A 21,660-nucleotide genomic window follows, 5' to 3' on the forward strand; every position below is an offset into this window, starting at 1 on the left:
CTCTCTCTCTCCTCCCTCCCCTCCCTTTCTCCCTCTATCTCTCTCTCTCTATCACACACGTAGTCCTCAACTTACAGCAATTCATTTAGTGACTGTTCAAAGTTATAACAGCACTGAAAAAAGGGAAGCGACTGTTTTTTCACACTTAACAACCGTTGCAGCCTCCCCAGGGTCACGCCATCAAAATTCAGGCACTTGGCAATAGACTCATATTTATGACGGTTGCCGCGTCCCAAGGTAATTTGATCCCTTTTGGTGACCTTCCTCTCCGGAGGCTTTTAAGAAGGGACTGGACAACCATTTGTCTGAAATGGTATGGGTGGGGGGGCTGGTCTCCTACTTGAGCAGGGGGTCGGACTAGAAGACCTCCAAGGTCCCTTCCAAGTCTACTTTATTCTGTTCTCAAGGATTAGGGGAAGGGTCAAGCAAACCTTTCACAAAATCCACAGAACGGAGCCTGTGCTCCAGCTTTTGCTTCCAGGAGCAAGGAAATGAGAGTGAGATTCTGGGCCATAACGGATGCGTTCCCCCATCACGTCTTGTCCTCCCCTGGGAGAAAAGATCTCCAGCATTAGCTCATTGACTCCGGTTTGGTCTCCAAACCATTTTTCGAATGTTTTATGACTCCTCGTTACTGCCGATGTCTGCCTGCAACAGGCTTTTCCTTGGGTTGGAGTCACACAGCTCAAGGAAGGCATCAGTATAAATTAAGAGGGAAGCCGGTGGGAGTCTCATTTGTATTCTGGTCCAGCGGTCTCAGCCTTCAGCGTGGCTAGGAAGAACAGAGGGAAGCTTCGCCGAGGAGGCCTGAAGAATATTTCACTCCGATTCCAATTTATTTCCCATTATTAATGCTTCTGAAAGCTGAGCCTCTCCTAGAAGCAAAAAAACAGCACATCCAGAAGGACTGCTGGGCTCGACTCTAATCTCATTAGCCAGCTTAGACAACAGGGCTCAGGATTCAATTTGGAAGAAGTTATATGAAAACTTAAGAGGAACCAGTCCTGATTCCCATCTGAATGAGACGTACATATCTCCGTTTGATGGGGGTTTTTTTGCCAGAGAACCAGGAGGAACAAGCTTCTCGGGTATGCTGGAGGAATCTTGGTCCTGCTTTAGCATTCATACTCATGTGTCTGTTCTGCCCTTTATGGATCCAGAATTCCCTGGTGGGATAGATGCTTTTGTGAGTGGGAAGTCCCCAGTTCAATCTTCAGCATCTCCAGATTGGGCTAAAGAAGTTGCTATGGTCCGCCAGCTGCCTGTGGAGCTAGCAACGGAGTCAGACAGCGATGAGGCTGAGGAAGAACAGGGGCCAGTCCTGGAGGCTGGGAAAGGCCCGGATGAGGGCTCTGCATTGGAGGCAGAGGTGGGGCCAGGGCCATCAAGGAGTGAGGTACAGACTCCGGAGCCTCCAGAGGCTGACAGTAGTGAGGCAGAGGAACAGGAGGAGCCTGTTCCTAATGCACGCATGAGAAGAGCTTCCAGAAGGCAAGAGCAGCACCAGCAAAGAAGATGACTCGAGAATAGGGCCAAGAGATGATTGGCCCCTCCCATAAGACTTAAAAGACCAGCAACAGCATTTGGGCTCTTTGCCGGAAAACAACATTGATAGCTTTGTCTTGCTGCATTTGTTTCTTATCGGCATCTTCTGCTTTTGAACTTTTGCCTAGAAAGGCCATTGGCAGTCTGCCTAATTAAGACCAAGGTTGGTGATAAGACTGAGGAATTTGTGTTGGGAGGAATTTGCTTCGAGTTAGTTTGGACTACGCTGAGAATGAATTAATTCTCAGCTGTTCTAATAAAGTTTTTTTTGTTTTTAAGCTAATTGCATCTACTATTACCTACTTGGGCTTGGGTCACAACAGAAGTGTGAACTGAAACTTTGGGAGAGGTCCTATTGGATCAAAGATGAGAAACGGTCCAAGAGCTATTGGCATTTTGTGGGAGAAATCCATACCACTTGTTTCATGTTGTCCAATGAGTGCTCCCTTGAAAGAGAAGACCAGAAACAGAAGCAAGAGTTCTTAGAAGACCTCTCTACCATATGCTACTGATCTCCCTGACAAAGCTTTCATGAACCTTTAAGGAAATCTGATATGCCTCAGATAATCATCAGCATGTTTACTCAGGCACCTAAGCATCCTTTTCCCACCCTGAAAAAGATGATAACCATTATTTAGCAAACCAGGATTTGTAGAACAAGGTGCAATGGCTGGGCTCACACGGGACATCCTAAGCCATGCCAGATAAACTGTATTTGTGGCTTAGCCTATGATGGATGGATGGATGGAAGGGAGGGAGGGAGGGAGGGAGGAAGAAAGGAAGGAAGGAAGGAAGGAAGGAAGGAAGGAAGGAAGAAAAGAAGGAAGGAAGGAAGGAAGGAAGGAAGGAAGGAAAGAAGGAAGGAAGGAAGGAAGGAAGGAAGGAAGGAAGGAAGGAAGGAAGGAAGGAATTTCTGGCACATTGTTGCTAGAGATAGATCCAGTTTCCTGGAAATACGTAGACATTATGTCCCCCAAATCCCATGTTGGCTGGAGAACAGGGCCAGCTGAATTCCACACACATACCTGGAAGATATCCAGGATGAGAAAAGTTGCTGGGTTGTTTCAAAAACTGAAGGAAAGAGCACATCGCTAATTCACCCCTTGTTTCTAGGCTTCCTATCAGTATTTTCTCAGGCGCTCCCACCAAGCAATGGATAAGTTGGTCTTTGCCAACTTGGGTGTCTTCCAAGTATGTTGGACTGAGCTCCACAGAGTCCCCAGCCAGCTTGGCCAAAAACCATGGAGGGATTATGGGAATAGACATCCCTCAAATCCAGAAGGTTTTGGGATGATGAAGGCTGATGAAGACTTTCAAGCAAATCCAGAAGCATCCTTCTGTTCGTTGAGAACAGACCGCAACCAAGCAAGAAAAAAGTCAAATGTCAGTTGTTGAAAAATATTTCATTACCCAAGCAGGCATACACACATTTCTCAAAGAACAATAGGATTTCTATTAAAATTCACTGCTGATCATAATTTCAGGCTCAACATGTCCTCATGAATAACCATCTCTGCTAAGAAGATGACACCGGAGACGCCAAGAGATTAGAGAATCTGCAGTTTGGCCTGGATAAATACGGTGTTTTACCAACATGTCTTGCCATGATTTTTTATTGCAGTGATTCTTGACCTTGGCAACTTTCACCTGTGTGGCTTTTAATGCCCAGAATTACTCAACCAGATGTGATTTGAAGGCCACACAGCTTTAAATTGCCAAACGCTACTTTAGTGGCCCAGGGAGAATGGTAGAAAAAAGAGGAGGGAGGGAGGGAGGGAGGGAGAGAGAGAGAGAGAGAGAGAAAAAGAAAGAAAGAAAGAAAGAAAGAAAGAAAGAAAGGAGGGAGGGAGGGAGGGAGGGAGGGAGAAAGGAAAGAAGGAAGGAAGGAAGGAAGGAAGGAAGGAAGGAAGGAAGGAAGGAAAGAAAGAAAGAAAGAAAGAAAGAAAGAAAGAAAGAAAGAAAGAAAGAAAGAAAGAAAGCCAATCAGAAGCGTGCACCCATGCTGAGTCTGCTACTGCTGCTGTTCCTCAAACTCTAAAAGGTTATAGCAAATAATATGATGGGATAGATTTTCCCCATAATGTGAAGAAAATTGCTTTTTACCAACTATCTGGCAGTTCCAAAGCAATTACACTTTGGGGGAGAGCTGAGAAGGCGAGAGAGAATACCTGAGTGCTGTGCATATATATATATATTTGGCCCGTTGTTGTTAATGTGGAAACCAAGTAATAGTAGAAAATGCCTCTAAAAGCAGCAATTTCAGGTATCAGACATGTGAGTATTAAATATTTACTTCTTGCAAAAGAGATGGCATGTGCCGGGAACTGGACAATATTGCTAAACAGTTTTATAGGCAACAGGATCTTGTTAGCATCTCTGACCTGGTCAAGGTGGGCCATCATCATCCAGGTTGGACTTCTCCAGTTCCATTTGACTCTCCTTCCCACCCCATGGTCCTCCTGCTCTGAAGCCCTCTGGATTAACTTTGGCATTGGTCTTCTTCCGACACAAACAAAGCTATTTGTTGCTTGTTGTAGCAGTGGCTTGGTAGAACTGAGCAATGGCTTTCTACAAACGAAGTCTACCACGGAACAAGCCACAGCAGGCTTACCAAAGTTCGTACCAAATCGGAGCCATGAATTTGTGGCTTAGAAGCCAGAGTGCCAGGGCAGCAGCCTCTGAAACAAGGCATAATAATACCCACCTGTTGAAGGTGTGATTGTGTCACAGTGTCACCGTGCTCCATACAAGTTCATTGGTCACATCAATTGGAGGAGGGTGTCATCACCCATCGTTCTTTGCCATCCCATGGACACCCATGTTCCTTGATGTACGCAACACACACCAGTGTAGATGCCCTTTACTTTTGAGGTTGATGAACACATTTGGCAGGTTCTCTTGACAAAATAGTTGCCATCTTGCAGACAATGCCTAGTCAACAGCCATCTCCTCACCATCTCATCTGGCCCTTAGATTCAGCACCCCAACATCCTTCTCTCTTTTCTTGAAGATCAGCGTGGACACTTCTCTAAATCAAAGGGCTGGGTTTCTGAAGGTATCATTCCCCTTTCAGAATACACCTCTGAGCTCCAGGTAGATCTCGGAGGCATGGTTAGAAATACCCAACTATCCTGCAGACTACTTCAGCTGACTGCTAGCTGCACTTCAAATCTCACCGGCTCAAGGTAGACTCAGCCTTCCATCCTTCTGAGGTGGGTAAAATGAGGACCCAGATTGTTGGGGGCTATAAGCTGACTCTGTAAACTGCTTAGAGAGGGCTGTCAAGCACTGTGAAGCGGTATATAAGTCTAAGGACTATTGCTATTGCTATCTTTTCTTCTTCTTCATCGTGATGGAGGAGGTGAGCTTGGCCTTTCATTGATGACCTGGAGCAGAATGTATCCTGAAGAAGAGGCAGGACCAAGACATCAACAAAATTGTTTTGGCATCCCTTACTTTTGGCAATTGATTACAGGGACAGGAACTAAACCTGAGCAGGTCCATGGATCTTTCCTTGTGTGGCCTTCGACACTTCCTTTTCTAACTCCAGCGAGAAATGTTCGGAAGATGTCACCAGCCATCCCAGATTTTTCACAGCAGCCCAATACAGCCTTGTGGACTCAGCTTACACAAACCATCAATAAAACATGGCTTATAAACAATGATCTGGGTTCCATACAGAGCACAAGGAAGCACGCTGTCTTTCTTCGTCTGCCCCTCCAGCCAGCAGCCTCGGTCGATGGGTTGACTTGCTTTCATTACCAAAGACTCATCCACATTCTGGATTCCTGTTGGACACAGCCAAAGAAGTTTGATTGATTTTGCTGCTAATATCAACCTGGACATCCCGTTTATCAGCTCTGAAGCCTTTTCCAAGAATTTGTGCCTCCTCGTTTCTCAAGACACTGCTGGGGGCTGGCAGGGGGGTGGGGGAAGAAAGGCCAACCCCAACTTGCGAAGGATCCTCCTTTAAAACAATCATTGTCCTGCTATTATTATTGACTCTTGCAAAGTGAAATTGAAGCATGAAGTAGATTTGCGCCCTAGATAATATCCTTTATCAGACGAGCTATTTAGGGCAAAGCAAAAGGCAACCAAGCCAAGAATCTGTAGAGGCAACGCTGAAAATCCATCACAAGGCAACTAGGAGAATTGACACTAATCACCCCCATTTCTTTAGGGACCTTCGAGTGCCCCTCTTAACCATGCCAGGATAAATGGGATTAATTTTATTGATCGGCAAAAGTTACATTGCAGAGACAAAGCAATCAGATGAGTTCCACGCTCCTGAACCGAGGAAGGGGGCTCCATTTTTCATTCGGGGAGGTAGAAATGGAGAAGACCAAATCCCTTCCATAAAGAGTTTCATTAAAAGTTTCAGGGAGAGCAGTCACTCAATTTGGAGATCCGATTATTTATTTATTTATTATGTTGGTAGGGTTGCCCATCTCATGGAGATGTCCCTCCCAGCCTCCTCCTTCCAAATGTTGGACTTTGGGGCCTTGTGTGTCCTCACAAGGGATGAATTCCTTGGAAATCTGCCGCAATTTTTGGTACGCAGTTCATAGCAGCTGCCTTCAAGGCCTTTCATCAAAGTGTTGGCCTGGCTTGGAATTTGAACCTCGATCTCTGCACAATCAGCAGCAGTCCTTGGCTTGATCCGCATCATTCCTCATGATTGAAGTTGCCCATTTCATGGATTTTCTGTTGTTATCTGCATCTTTGCTCTCCCTCTTGAGCATCTCACTAGCCAATCTCCCCTCTTCCAAACCTCTTTCTGCCTTTGTATCCTGCAGTTAAAGCCTTCAACCTACATGCCCTTACTGTGCCTTCTCATCCCCTGCTCTCCCACTGGTCTCACCATCAGAATTAACAGAATAACAGAACAAACAGAATAAACAGAATAACAGAATAACAAAAGAATAACAATAACAGAATAACAATAGAATAGCAGAATAACAGAATAACAGCAGAGTAACAGAATTAACAGACTAATAGAATAACAAAATAACAAAATTGGAAGGAAACTTGGAGGTAGTTCGACCCCCTGCTCAAGCAGGAGACCCTATCCCCCTGATGCCAAACCTATGGCACGCATGCCCAAAGTGGCACATGAAGCATGTCGCCCAGCACGCGCGGCCTTGACTGTTTGTCTTCTGGGTTTCTGGTGCGCAGGTGCGCACGACAATCAGCTGTCCTTTGCATGCACAGCAGTGCCGAAAACCAGTGTGCACATCTGCGCCGACCCGCTGATCGTCAGGTGCACATGTGCACCAGAACCTGGAGGTTCGGCTTTTCCGGAGCATGATCCTTTAGCCCATGTAGCAGTGCTGAAAACCGTCCTGTGTGTGTACACTGGCCAGCTGTTCGTCAGGCGTGCATGCGCATTAGAACCCAGAAATTTGACTTTTCCGCAGTGTGACTCCAACTAGCGCATGTTCACATGTTTCCGCACGACCTTTTTGGCACTCAGTGCCCTATACGATCTCCAGTGAAGTGGCTATCTGGTCTCTTCTTGAAAACTTCCAGTGTTGGAGCATTTACAACTTCTGGTGGCAAGTTGTTCCACTGATTAATTGTTCTCACTGTCAGGAAATTCCTCCTTAGTTCTAGGTTGCTTCTCTCCTTGATTAGTTTCCATCTGTTGGGTTTTTTTTTTCTTTGCCTTCTGGGGCTCTGGAAAATAGGTTGTCCCCAGTGGTGGGATTCAAATAATTTAACAACCGGTTCTCTGTCCTAATGATTTCTTCCAACTACCAGTTCACCAAACTGCTCAAAAAGTTAACAACCAGTTCTCCCGAAGTGGTGCGAACTGGCTGAATCCCACCACAGGTTGTCCCCCACTTCTTTGTGGCAGCCCCTCAAATATTGGAAGACTGCTATAATAGAATCTGAAGGCCGTCTCCGGAGTCAAACTTTTTAAATTTAAGATCTAACATCCTCTCTTCCCTGTTTTTCTCCAATCCTATCTCTTCCTATCCGTGATAGGAATCCTATCTACTGATAGGTTTGTTGTTACAGAAATGGCTAGCATATCGTATATTATTATGTAAAAATAAATAAGTTATGGTTGTATGTATACCGAGAGCTTATGCACCAGAGACAAATTCCTTGTGTGTCCAGTCACATTTGGCCAATAAAAAATTCTATTCTATTCTATTGTTGTGATCCGCCAGCAGCCTGCGGAGCTGGCAGCGGAGTCGGACAGTGAGGAGGCTAAAGAGGAACAAGGGCCTAGATCAGGGGTCAGCAACCTGCTACTCTGGAGCCGCATGTGGCTCTTTCACCCCTCGGCTGCGGCTTCCTGTCACTCAAAATATGCGTCACAGCCACCAATGTGCAACACCCGCCGGCACGCAATTTATTGAGCTTTTCAACCCCTGGTAGGTCAACCATGGATAAATCCAAGAAAAGGAAAGTTTCAGAAGAACTACATATGCTAGTTTTGTGGCCGCTCAAGAAATAGTCAGGCATGGGAAAGATTTTGTGGCTTCTGGTGTTTTCTTTTCTGTCGGAAACGGGTCCAAATGGCTCTTTTAGTGTTTAAGGTTGCCGACCCCTGGCCTAGGTCACAACATGTATTCTGTCCTGTCCTGTTATTACCTTATTCTACTGAGCTAAAAGGAGTCAAACATCAACATTTTTCTTTTTTCTTTTCCCCTGCTTTTTCCTCTTCCCCTTTTCCTTCCCTGTTTTCTCATCATTTTCTGTATTTTATATGCTGATAAAGTAATAAAAATACCATCCCTGGTGTTTGTTTTCCTTCTCCCTTCAGGACGGCCATCATTAGAGAATCGTTTATCCAGCCAATTTTATCCATTGTTGAGCAAAAATTCGACACTGTATATTATTCATCTTTTAGAAAAGGATTATCTGCCCGGCAATCATTTGTAACCATGAATCATACAGCGTGACGGATGAGAGAAAGAGACAGCAAAAAGCAGGCGTTGTACAAGATCAAAGTTAGAGAACAAAAACACCGCATTCTCCATCTCACTTTTTCAGGTCTCGGTGTAAGATCTTTTAAGACCTTTGAAACATCGACTTTCAACTGAATGAATGCAACAAAGCCACGTTGGCTGTGACCAGGTCAGAAATGAGAGCTTATGGCCCACATCATATGAATGTGAAATTACTTTTGGGTCATGGAAAGAAAGAACAGAACATGCCACAGTTTAAACCTGGAAAGAGAAGAGGAATTAAACCAGGGGTGAAATCTAAAAAAATTCCCTACCGGTTCTGTGGGCATGGCTTAATTGGTGGGTGTGGCTTGGTGGTCAGGTGACCCAGTGGGCGTGGCTTGGTGGTCAGGTGACTGAATGGGCATGGCCAATAATAATAAATAATAAAGTATACAAAACTTGGGAGCGCACCGGTCTACCTTCTTTAAAAATAGAGGCACCGGTCTACTAATTGCCTTTTTTTGGGAGGCACCGGTCTACCTTCTTTAAAAATAGAGGCACCGGTCTACTAATTGCCTTTTTTTTGGAGCACACTGGTCAACCTTCTTTAAAAATAGAGGCACTGGTCTACTAGCCGCCTACAGCGCTGATCAGCTGTAGTGCGGTCCTTTGAAGTGCCGTGGCAGTCATTTAAGGCCATTTGCAGCTATATCATCACCGAGAGCTTCAGGGACAGAGAAGAGGAACAGCGAGGCATGGGAGGTCGGGGAGGAGATCAGGGATTTTTGCTACCAGTTCTCTGAACTACCCGCCCCCATCACTACCAGATCGCACAATCTGGTCCGAACCGGGAGCATTTCACCCCTGAATTAAACCAGCTACAGGGATAATTCAGTATTTGGACAGAAAGCCATTGATACGGACCTTGGATTGGATTCAGTTTAAGGACATGAAACTGAAGAGAGGCTTTGAAGTAGAAGTTGCTGCTTTCAACAGGTTGGTGCCTCCACAGGTTGGTGTCTCCTGAACAGAGTTGAGGCTTTTCCTCAGCGCACACAGTAGTTACACAATCCCAGGAAATGTGGGTTTGAGTTAAGGAGGTGCCAACCCTCTCTTCACCCCTGGGAAGACACAGCAATTGTGTAAGCCCCACAAAGTTGCAGTTTTTTAAAAGCTGCATGGATGCTTAAGTGTGCTCTGGAGCACCTTTCCACGTTTGGATCCAAACACAGCAAATTCCTGGTTCATGGAACTCAACAGCTCCTTGGAAACCTTTGCTAGATTCATCGTGATTGGGCCATTCATTCTTCTTGGTGATCTCCCTTTTTTCTCTACCCTTGGCAGATACTGCCTGGTGGTATCCAGTCCGCCTTTCCACTGAGAACACATAGACATCTTCTTGAAATTAGAGATAACACAAATATCTGGTGGGAGGCAGGACAAGAAGTAAAAGGATGCTCCATTGGGACAGAAATTGTCTCTATTCCATGCCCTGGTGACCAAGAGCTACTATTAGTTCTGGTAGGTCCCAGAAAACCATGCCAAAATTATGAACCCAAAAGAGGAGGTGACAAGGTCATCCTTGTTTGATTCAAGCCCCAATGGATCTGGGTTTCTGACAACTTTAGAAGGCTCGGTATGTATCAATGCCATCTGCACAATAGATGCCATTCACAATTCACTCCTATCGAACTGTAAATAGAAGCGTGGAAAAAGATGTGGGATGAAGCATGAGAAGACTTTTGAAGAAGAATTTTGACCGCGTGATCATGGGGATGCTGCAATGTACACAAAGTGTGACAAATTGAAGGCCAGTCAAGGAACAATGGATGAAAACTGAAAAAGGAGAGATTCAACCTGGAATTAAGGAGAAATTTCCTGACAGTGAGAATAATCAACCGATGGAACAGAAGCTGCCTTCGTAAGTTGTGGGAGCTTCACCACTGGAAGCCTTCAAGAAGAGACTGGGCTGCCATTTGTCAGAAATGGTGTAGGGTCTCCTGCTTGGGTAGGGAGGTTAGATTATTTATTTATTTATTTATTTATTTATTTATTTATTCGCATTTTTATACCGCCCTATCTCCCTAGGGACTCAGGGTGCTTTACAGCCAAATAAAAATACATATAAATACAGAGTAAAACCACAATTAAAAAACTTATTAGATAAGGCCGAATATTTAAAATAGAAATACAAATATTAAAACCCCGTTAAAAACCAAATTCAAAATTTAAAAAATCTAGTCCAGTCCTGCACAAATAAATAGATGTGTCTTAAGCTCTAGACGGAAGATTAGATGACCTACAAGGTACCTAACTCCATAGGTTTGCCTGATAAACATTTGGCTTTGGCTGCTGATTAGAAAAAATTAATACAGGGGAAATATTTAGAAACCTGAATATCACAAAATGATGAACTCTGAGATTCGGCTTTTCTAGTTCTTCCATGCCTCCTCCGTGGAAGGGGAGAAATACTCAGTTGCCAGTTTCCTAAGATTGTTTTGGAGGACATCTAAGAAATCTCCCAGGAGACCAAGGGAATCGTTGAGGAAGCAAATATTTTCCCTTGTAAAACAGGAAGAGTCTCGTGTCAAGCCAGCTCTAAAAATGCGTCCGTTCCCAGGAGGGAGAAGAAAAAGTCCAGAAAAGGTCACACACATGAATGTATCAATGAGTTGAACTTAGACAAATTTTACATTCCAAGGTGGCATTAGGAAGAAAATACTTTCCGGTGAGGTTATGATCCAAAAGGTCTTCAGCATTTTGCTTCTTGAGAAGTAGGAAACCAGGCAAAAAGGATTAAGGAGCAGACAGTTTGAAGCTCTTTAGACCTCATGATTTCCACCCAATCACTGATATTCATTTTTTCATCATTCTTTGGGGAACAACTAGGAAAAAAAATCTCAGCTGAACCATGGGATGAAGCCCCCAACATAGATCCTCCTTCATTGGAAGGAATGAAGGTTCTGCTTCTTGCCGCCTGGCCCAGGTTTTGCCACGTGGTTCAGAAATAACTCAGTGTTATTTCTCTTCCCATATCACAAAAACATCAAGAGAAAGCCAATTTTTTTATTATCTGAACTATAATAATAACAACAACAACAACAACAACAACAACAGAGTTGGAAGGGACCTTGGAGGTCTTCTAGTCCAACTCTCTGCCCAGGCAGGAAACCCTACACCATTTTTTAAAATTTGAATTTATATCCCGCCCTTCTCCGAAGACTCAGGACGGCTTACACTGTGTTAAGCAATAGTCTTCATCCATTTGTATATTATATACAAAGTCAACTTTTATTGCCCCCAACAATCTGGGTCCTCATTTTACCTACCTTATAAAGGATGGAAGGCTGAGTCAACCTTGGGCCTGGTGGGACTTGAACTTGCAGTAATTGCAAGCAGCTGTGTTAATAACAGACAGACTTAGTCTGCTGAGCCACCAGAGGCCCCATTTCAGACAAATGGTTATTTAGAGAGAGATCTTGATGCGACATCAGATTTCAGTTGCAATCAGCAGCAAGATTTTGGGGTCCTTGGTGTTTCCTTGCTCTTCTCTGAACTTGGTTGTTTTCTTGCAGATGTTTCATGACCCAGCAAAAGTTGACCCCAGGATTAATACCAGACCAACAATCAATCAGGAAACAATAATCCCAATCAAGGAACTACCAACTCAAACAAACAATCAGGCAGTAAACAACAGCCCAATCAAAGAACTATCAAGAAGAAAACAACACACCCACCAACAATAAGCAGGCAAAGCCACTGTAAATAAACAGAGCACAAACTCCACTCCCTTCTAGAACTGATGACGTTACCTGCCTGGGTAATGAAAAGCCTGCAAGAAAACAACCAGGTTCAGGGACTATCATGGAGAACATCAAGGGAGGCCAGAATTCAACCCCTGAAATACGAATATTCTCTTCTTATCAGAAGCAAACAACTGTAAACATTATCTGCTTGGAGGCACATCTCACAAAATTCCATAAGGTTTCCTCATTCCTAGGTTTGGGTCCAGAGCATGGGCATGACCAACCCTTGGTATTCCTGAAGTCAAGAGAAGAATCAAAGAGAAGAAAAGCTGGAGTTAACCATCAAGAAACAACTATCTTTTGTGCTGCGTTATTTGCGCTCAGCTTGCTGGCTCAGCCCCGCTCCCAGATTCTAATTTGGAAACTCTAAAATTACATTTTGGAGCAGGGAGAGGTGCCATGCATTGCCCTTTTGGGGGAGGCTTATTTTATCACAGCTGCAATTTGTTTGTGCGCACGGGCACACATGCTCTCGGATTCAGGCAATGAACAAACAAGGAATGAGGCCGATCCAGGCTGGAATGCAGTCGGAAAGGGAAGGTGGTTTAAAGATTGTTTTGCACCAGGGGTTTTGCTCCGTTGATCACAGCAGGTTGTGCAAATTTATCCCAGGACTAGCTCACGTTTTTGCACTCTAGGGATAACAAGAGATAAGTCTATTCCCTTTTTGTCATCACAAGGATGGCATCTTCTCACAATTGACCTCCTGATAGCCCCCCAATATGCCAGGGCTTCCGAAATCTTGATTTATCCCGGATTCATTTCTCCCGATAAATATATTTTACTCTCCTTGGTAGCGGTGGTGCAAAATTACTCCATTCATTTCCATGACACTCTGCTGAGTTAGCCCCCTTGCTCTTTTTATCCGTAACTGCTGTTTTTCGGCTATCATTTATTCTCCCTGTCATTGGTTCCCATTTCTCTGATGCTGTTTTTATATCGTATCTGATGGTTTACGGTTCCACCTGTTTATCGACTGAGCTGTCCGTCCATCTTGGCGTCCAGGTTTTGTGGTGTGCCAAGAGGAATTCCTTCTACTCTGGCTCTGTCTGTCTCGTGGGATCCCTCCATTAGAATCGTGTATCCAAGGTTAAACGTAACCCTAGAAACTTGATGCTTCTTTGCTTTAGGATTTTAACCAAAGACTGAGATGCCCAAAGGGCTGTAGATCAAGAAATGGTTATAAAGTGAACATGAGAATATATATAAGGAGGACCGGAGATCAAGAAATCAAAAGAACAAAGGTTTCAGCTTTCAATGAGATTTCAGTGGCATTTGTTTGCCATCCGAGCCTTCAGCTATTAACAAATCATTTCCTACTGAAAAATACGAAGGGGGCATCAAAAACGGTGACATTAAAACAAACAGAAAGCAATTCCCCTGGGATCTGGTTTCACCCATGCATTAAACCACAGTTTGATTGACCTAGCCAAAACAAATCACACTGTTGTGACCTAGGCCCAAGTAGTTATTACCAGACACAATCAGTCCTAAACGAATATATTTTATTAGAACAGCTGAGAATTACTTCATTCTCAGCTTAGTCCAAATTAAGTCCAAAACAAAGTCCTTCAGAAAAAGTCCTTCGGCCTTATCACAAACTTTTGTCTTCTTTGGCACCCTGCCAAAGGCTTTTTTGGCAAAGCCCCATGAAGTTCAGAAACAAGAGATGCCAACTAGAAACAATTGTAACTACGTTGCTTTCCTACAAAGAGCCCAAGAGTGGTCGCTGCTCTTTTAAGCCTTATGAGAGGGGGCAATCATCTCCTGGCCTTACTCCCCAGTCGTCCTTTTTGCTTTAGCTACTCTTGCCTTCTGGCAGCTCTTTGCATACGTACACTAGGAACAGGCTCCTCCTGTTCCTCTGCCTCTCTGCTGTCGCCTCCGGAGGCTCCAGAGTCCACGCATCGCTCCCAGATGGCCCTGGTCCCGTCTCTGCCTCCAACACAGAGCCCTCGTCTGGGTCTTCCCCTGACTCCAGGAGTGACACATGGTCCCACCCCCGGCCTGCTCACTGTCCGACTCTGCTGCCAGCTCTGAGGGCTGCTGGTGGACCACAACACATATGAGGTTAGCCACAATGAGAGAATGCCAGTCTCTGCCAGTGCATTTGCAGCAGGCATCCTCAAATAACAATAATAATAATAAAAAAAGCTGATACAGGATTGCCATATGGAATATTAAACCGCAATTCAGCAGGAGGTACAGCTGCCACTTGAACAAATTATTAGTAGCAGTAGCAGCATATCCCACTATATATTTTAATCAGATCACTGGTGCAAAAATTCCTCTGTTCACCCAGCATCTGTTTGGTGAAATAGTCCCTTGTCGGTAAGGCATGTATATCACCAATACGTGTAGCTCAGGATTGAACTTGGACGTTTCATTATCCATTAGCCCTTGTCATTACCCACCAGTAGCACTGATGGTGTTACCTAGTTGGGTAATAAAACATCTGTAAGAAAACTACCAAGCTCAGAGATCACCAAGGGCCTCACAGTCTTCCTCTTCCTCTTCCTCCTCCCCTCCTCCTCCTCCTCCCACTCCTCCTCCTCCTTCCTGTCAACCCAACTGCCTTCTAGCACTGATGATGTTACTTTGTTGGGTAATGAAACACCTGCAAGGAAACCACCAAGCTCAGAGACCACCAAGGGCCTCTCACGTATCTTACTCTGACCCTACTTGTTGCAATTTTCCCCCAATAATATTTCTTATCAACGTACCTATTTCCACTTCTGTTCTCTAACAAACACAACATCGCAAAACATCGTCTCTCAAAGCGGACATCTCAAAGCATTTATTTCATCCTAATATATCCAGGCTTCTGAAGCACGAAGGTAGCTTTATTTTTTAACAACAACAACTTCAACGCACCTTACAAACTTCGTAGGAATACATCACACCAAGGAGACAGGAGTTTGTTCAAATTGTATCACAGATTAAAAAAAAATCCTCAACTATCCTTGGCTGGGATCACCTCCCTAGGTAGATCAACAGGGGAGAAAGATACCTGGAGACATGGCAGCTGGAACACCAGCTGTGACCCAGAAGGAAAATGTAGCACCCTTCCTTCCTCTTTTAAAAGTAGGTCCCCATCACAATTAGTGGATTTCCTTCAGACTTAAACAGCATCAATTGCTGGACATTGTGGACCTTTGTGAGCCATGCACACCCTTCCTTAACAGAATGGACCGGTATTTTTTCAACCTGGAGCGATTTTAAGATGGGATGAACTTCAAGTCCAGGAATTTCCCAGTCCACATGTTTGAGATATGTAGATTTCAACTCGCAGAATTTCCCCAGCCAGGCATGGGAAAATTTTACGAGTTGAAGTCCACACATTTGAAAGTTGCCCAGAAGAATGGAGCAGAAAGACCACAACTTGCATTCTCACATATATTTGGAAGTCCATCCCAACCCATCAATTGAACACCCTGGTTAGAAGTACCGGAATAAGAAACAGAAAAATGAAGAAATAGGTTTTGCCTCGCTCAGCGCACATGTTTTACCCGTCCCGTCGCAGCAAAAATGAACCCACTTAGCTTTTAGATCCATATCCACCTGGGATTCCCAGCTACGTGTTTAAACATGGAATTTCCATGTTTCTGATCCATCGCTGAGACCAGCTAGCTGAGCAACGGACCGCAGGGAATGGATGGAGAAACAGATGTTCCCTGCCGATCAACCGCCTGCTCAGAAAAGAGCTGGAAGGCACTTTGGGAATTTTTGTGTTTCCAACGGCAGAGTTCCAAAACAGGAGATAAAATTGCATCCCTCCTCTGCCCAGACAGCTGGATCCAAAACAGCTTCAAGCTAGTTGGGTTTAGTGGTTCAGATGCTGGCCCAGAAACTAGGAGTCCATGAGTTCTAGCCCAGTCTTAGCCATAAATCCCAGGTGGGTGATTTTGAGCCAATCACCAGGAAACTGTGAGTTCTAGTCCCGCCTTATCTATGCAAGACATCTGGGTGATTTTGAGCCAATCACAGGAGTCCATGAGTTCTGGGTGAGGCATCAAATCCATCAAGGAGGCTGTCTCAAAAAGTGGCCGTCCTCCCACTCCTCCTCCTCCTTTCCCCCCTCCCCTCCCATAAAAGCACGAAAGTTTGAGATCTGACCTTCAGACTGAAGGCCAGCGGCTAACCAAGTTCAGACCTGGTTAGTAGCAAGTAACAGGATACAACCGTGAGCCACTTCCATAACGTGTCCAAGAAAACTCAATGGCTGCATCCATTGAGCTCATCCATATACCAGCTGAACATGAAGGAGATTTTATACAGTTTATGAAAAATCAGTGGAGAGACCAAGGTCGCTGCACAGGGAAGGGTTATTTTCAGAAAAGAGGGCAGGGATTAAAATCCATCCCATCCCAAGGAGCTCATCAGTTGGAGGTTGGACAAGCCGCATAAAAGATGGATGAGTTCATTTTTATTTCTCCTAATGCCGTCTGACACTTGACTTTTAAATAGCCATCTTCCTCCAAAAGAAATTAGAAAATCAAAGCAGTTGGCTGACTATTTGCGCTGGCCCTGACGGAGACCTCCACCAAAGGTCGGAGGGAGAAACGAAGAGCAAAGCACCTAAAACTATCGTTCACGGCAATGAAATGCACCTACGGAAGAAAAAAGTAGCAGTGTCAACGTTTATTTTTTTAAAAGGAATGACATCAGGAAAATCCAGCAAGGAGCCTTGGGAAAGGGAAAGCCGGTTTTCTGCCGGTTAATGAGCCACGCAAGCTACACAAACTTTGCAAGCCTAGGTACAATCCAGAAAATAATTTTGCCCCACCTATAAAGGTAGACTATTCCTTTTCTGGAAGCTCTTCTTCTCCTTCCAGCCAAATCCAGACCCATTTTGGTCTGGGGTACGTTATTTAGCGATTCATGCTGGACATCATCTGTTTCCACTCTTTCCCTCGGGATGGCGCTATGGGGCATTGTATGCCAAAGCAACTAGACACACATGCCATCCCTCTGCTGAATTTAATTCATTAATTCACCGGAATTGTTATTTATCCTTATCTTCTTTACGTCCCCTTTTATTGCTAATATTATTATTCTGTTGCTTTGAATGTACGCTGAGCACTTTTCTGCTAGAGACGAAATCCTGGTGTGTCCAATCACACTTGACCAAATAAAATATTCCATTCAGTTCAGGTTTTTTTGATTTTCCCAGAGCGTCTCTTATCTCTTTCTTAACCAAACCTATACCCAAAGCACACCTATACCCACAACCTGGGATCCACCCCTTTATACAGATAAACCTTGATTTATGACCATTTTATTTAATGATGGTTGAAAGTCACAATCGCACTGACAAAAAAACTGATTTTATAACCGGTTCCCGCACTTACGGCCGTCATAGACTTTCTCAAGGTCTCATGATCTAAATTCAGAGGCTTGACAACTGGCATGTACCTGTGTTTCCCCAAAAATAAGACCTGGTCTTATATTAATTTTTGCGCCAAAAGACACATTAAGGCTTATTTTCCGGTTAGGTCTTATTTTCTAGGAAATACGGTACTCAGTGCATTCATCTGGCTGATGATCTTAACTGGGGTTTATTTTTGGGGTAGGGTTTATGTTACAAGCTTTCTAAAATATCATGCTAGGACTTATTTTCCGGGTTTTTTTTTAAATTTGCATTTATATCCCGTCCTTCTCCGAAGACTCAGGGCGGCTTACACTATGTCAGCAATAGTCTTCATCCTATTTGTATATTTATATACAAAGTCAACTTATTGCCCCCCCCAACAATCTGGGTCCTCATTTTACCTACCTTATAAAGGATGGAAGGCTGAGTCAGCCGTGGGCCTGATGGGACTTGAACCTTCAGTAATTACAAGCAGTTGTGTTAATAACAGACTGTCTTACCAGTCTGAGCCACAGAGGCCCGGTTGGGTCTTATTTTCCGGGAAACATGGCAGTTATGAGAGTTGTAGCATCCCAAGGTCATGCGAACTCCATTGGTGGCTTTCCCAGCCAGCTTTCAAGCAGCTAAGTCAAAGGAGGGGAGGGGAGGGGTGGGGAAGGGGGGACGTCTGATTTGCTAAATAACCACAAGACAGTTTGTAAAATTGGCCATGGCTCACTTAACAACCACCTCACTTAGCATCCGAGGTTCCATTCTTGATGGTAGTCATAAGTCACCTTATATCTCATTTTCAAATGACTCTCCCGTGGGGCGTTTGAGAAAGCATGTACGCATGCTCAGAGTAAGCCTAATCGCCAACTTCACACCATTTTGGCAAGGTAACATCAAGGCAAAGGAGGACAGGAAGAAGAGGTTTACAGTAGAAAAAGGGGGAGGGGTCCCATTCCTCCAAAATTCCTGGAGAATCGCTACAGTTTCTGGTTAGCACTGATGGTGTTACTTAGCTGGGTAACGAAACATCTGCAAAAAAACAGTCAAGCTCAGAGAACACCAAGGACCCTACAGTCGTTCTCCTCCTCCTCCTCCTCCTCCTCCTCCTGCTCCTCCTCTCCATTCCAGCACTGATGACATTACCTAGCTGGGTGATGAAATGTCCACCAGAAAACAACCAAGCAGAGAGCATCAAGGACTGCACAATCCAAATTTCTCCTCCTCCTCCTCCTCCTCTCCATTCCAGCACTGATGACATTACCTAGCTGGGTGATGAAATGTCCACCAGAAAACAACCAAGCAGAGAGCATCAATGACTCCACAATCCAAATTTCTCCTCCTCCTCCTCCTCCTTCCTCCACTCCCTTCTAGCACTGATGACATTACCTAGCTGGGTGATGAAATGTCCACCAGAAAACAACCAAGCAGAGAGCATCAATGACTCCACAATCCAAATTTCTCCTCCTCCTCCTCCTCCTTCCTCCACTCCCTTCTAGCACTGATGACATGACCTAGCTGGGTCATGAAATGTCTGCCTGGGAAAACAGCCAAGCTCAGAGAGCACCAAGGATCCCTGCGTTTCATGATTAATTCTCTGATTTTTCCTGACCCTGTAAGAACTCACAGCCCAGCAACTTCCTCCTGCTTTTTAAACCATCCTTTTTACACCTGGCACGCAAGGCAGAAATATGTATTTTTTTTAAAAAAAAATGAAATAACATTTGACCTGGTTACACCCACCTCCTTTCTCTCCATCCCGGACCCCCTCTTGCATTTCTAAGACTGCCCACCAGCAGCGCAGAATCGAGGCTAAAAAAAAATATCCATCCCTAATAATGGAATCAAATCCCTGGTTTGAAGAGGCTCCGTGTCTCACCTGATCCAGGAATTCATTATCCAAGTGATCAAAAGCACACACTGCTTTTTCTTTTCTTTTTTTAAAAAATCACAATTCCTTGTTTCACCTTACGATACACACACACCTACGCACAGCTGCCACACAACCAGGGCAGGTAGCATCTTGCTAGCCAGGCAGGTGCAGAATCTTTTGCAAAGACCCTCTTTTTTCTTACTCCCTGGGGTCAAAATCCTTGGGGGAAAGCGGTTGCCTTAAGACGCCGGCAGCTCAGGTCTGAAACGGGTCAAACCCAAATCCCGGTTTTCTGAAGCGGATTCGATCCAGGATTTTTGACTTTTGCTTCCTCCAAGCCAGTTCCTGCGGGTGTGTGTGTCAAAATCGCCTCTCATTTCCTCTTCCACCATCACCCCCCCCCCCGTCGCCCTTCCTCTTGTCTACTTGCCCGGCTCAGCGCCGGACAGACCCCACGCGTGCAAAGACCGCCAGCCGCACCTGCGAAGCTCGGCTCTCGGGTTAACCTTGGCTGGTCGCGCGGTGCCCAAACCTTTCCGGGCAGCCTCTAACCCGCGGCGTCTCTCTCGTGTGAACACGGCCAGAGTGTGAGCTTGCCAATCACGCTTTCCCCGCAAGAAAGGGGGGGGGAGAGCGCGGCGGGGGGGGGGGGTGTTTGAAAGGCGAAAAAAGCGTGAGAAACCGAGCAGGCTAGAGGAGGAAAAGTGTTCCTCGCCCCCCGATCCCCCCACCCCCGAAAAAAATGTCGTCTTCCTAAGGAACTCTTCGGAATAATAACAACAGCCACGACTATCCTGTGATCAACGAAGGCAAGAGTGTTCCGGGGCATGGCCCGAGCGCCTTCCCATTTGGAAGGGGGGGCAAGGCAAGCCTTTCAGATTAGGGCATGGAGAGGAGGGCGACACGCCAAGAAACAGCCCCCTCCCCCTCCCGGGCTGCTACGCCCACCACTCCCAGCCCCGCAGCCCGGCCAAGACTCAACCCTCCGGGTTGAGACTCACCCTCAGCGTCCCACCGACCCCCCCCCCTTTAAAAAATCTCGCCTTCTTAAGGAACTCTTAGGAAAAACCACAGCCACGATCCCATTGTCAAAAAAGCCAAGAGTGTTCCGGGGCATACCCCGAGCGTCTTCCCCATTTGGAAGGGAGGCAAGGCAAGCCTTCCAGATTAGGGCATGGGGGGATACCCCCAAAACCGACCCCCATTCCCCGGGTTGACCCCTCTCCCATCTCGGGCAAGGTGCCCTCCCGAGCGAGACTCACTCTCCGCGTCCCACCGACCCCTCCCCCCCCCTTTAAAAAATCTCGCCTTCGCAGGGAACTCAAGAAAAAACAAAAGCCACGACCCCCGTTGTCAAAAAAGCCAAGAGTGTTCCGGGGCATACCCCGAGCGCCTTCCCCATTTGGAAAGGGAAGGGGTACACCCTCCCAAAGCCGAGCCCCCTTTTCTGGCTCAACCGTCTAGCCTTCCAGCCCCCGCCCCCCCATTCCGGCCAAGGTGCCCTCCGGAGCGAGACTCACCCTTCGCGTCCTGCCCGGCCCGGGAGCCAGAGGCCGCCAGCGCCCGCCCCGGCATCCAATCTCTCCGCTGCTCCGGGAGAGAGTCTCCGCCGGCCGGCCGGCCAGCCAGCTCGCCCGCCCCGGCGTCCAGCGGCGCTCAGTCCCGCGGGCGGCGAGCGAGAAGAAGCGGCGGCGGCGGCGGCTGGGAAGGAGCGCGCATTCTCCCGGCGCCTGCCCGCCTCGCCTGCCTGCCTGCCTCGCCTGGCTGCGGCGGCGGCGGCGCCCGAGAGATGCGCGGGGCGGCGGAGGCGGCTGCCGCGCTTCCCCTCTGCTCCTCCTCCTCCTCCTCCTCCTGCCGCCGCCGCCGCCGCCAGCCCAGCCCGCGTCTGGCCGCTCCTTGGGGCTCCCCGGGCGGCCGCGCGAGGCAGAGGCGCGCCAGCTGCGGATGACATCAGCTGGGAGGGAGGCCAGCGCCGGGCTGGACTGCACCGGCTCCCCCCGCCGGCGGGAGGGACAAGGAGCCGCCCAAGACGCCCCGGACAGCAGGAGGAGGAGGAGGAGGAGGAAGGTTTCCCAGCCCATCCCCCCACCCCCAGCCGAGGACTGGACAGCTCCAACTTCCTCCAGCACCACTCGGTCCTTTGAAGTGGCCCCCTCTAAGCAGATTAGGGCGGGA

At 46.4% G+C, this 21,660-nt stretch overlaps 1 protein-coding gene across 3 annotated transcripts in view; it reads right to left on the minus strand.

Annotated features, from left to right (window-relative positions):
* The window catches only part of LINGO1 (leucine rich repeat and Ig domain containing 1), a 354,415-nt gene extending 333,069 nt beyond the window's left edge, over positions 1-21,346 (minus strand). For all 3 annotated transcript variants that reach the window (XR_009152049.1, XM_058156707.1, XM_058156706.1), the window contains exon 1: positions 21,006-21,346. The gene's annotated coding sequence lies outside the window, so the exon portion shown is untranslated. The remainder of the gene's footprint in view (positions 1-21,005) is intronic.
* Between the last annotated feature and the right edge of the window lie 314 nt (positions 21,347-21,660).

Source organism: Ahaetulla prasina, chromosome 13 (assembly GCF_028640845.1).
Source record: "Ahaetulla prasina isolate Xishuangbanna chromosome 13, ASM2864084v1, whole genome shotgun sequence".
Taxonomy (NCBI): Eukaryota; Metazoa; Chordata; class Lepidosauria; order Squamata; family Colubridae; genus Ahaetulla; species Ahaetulla prasina.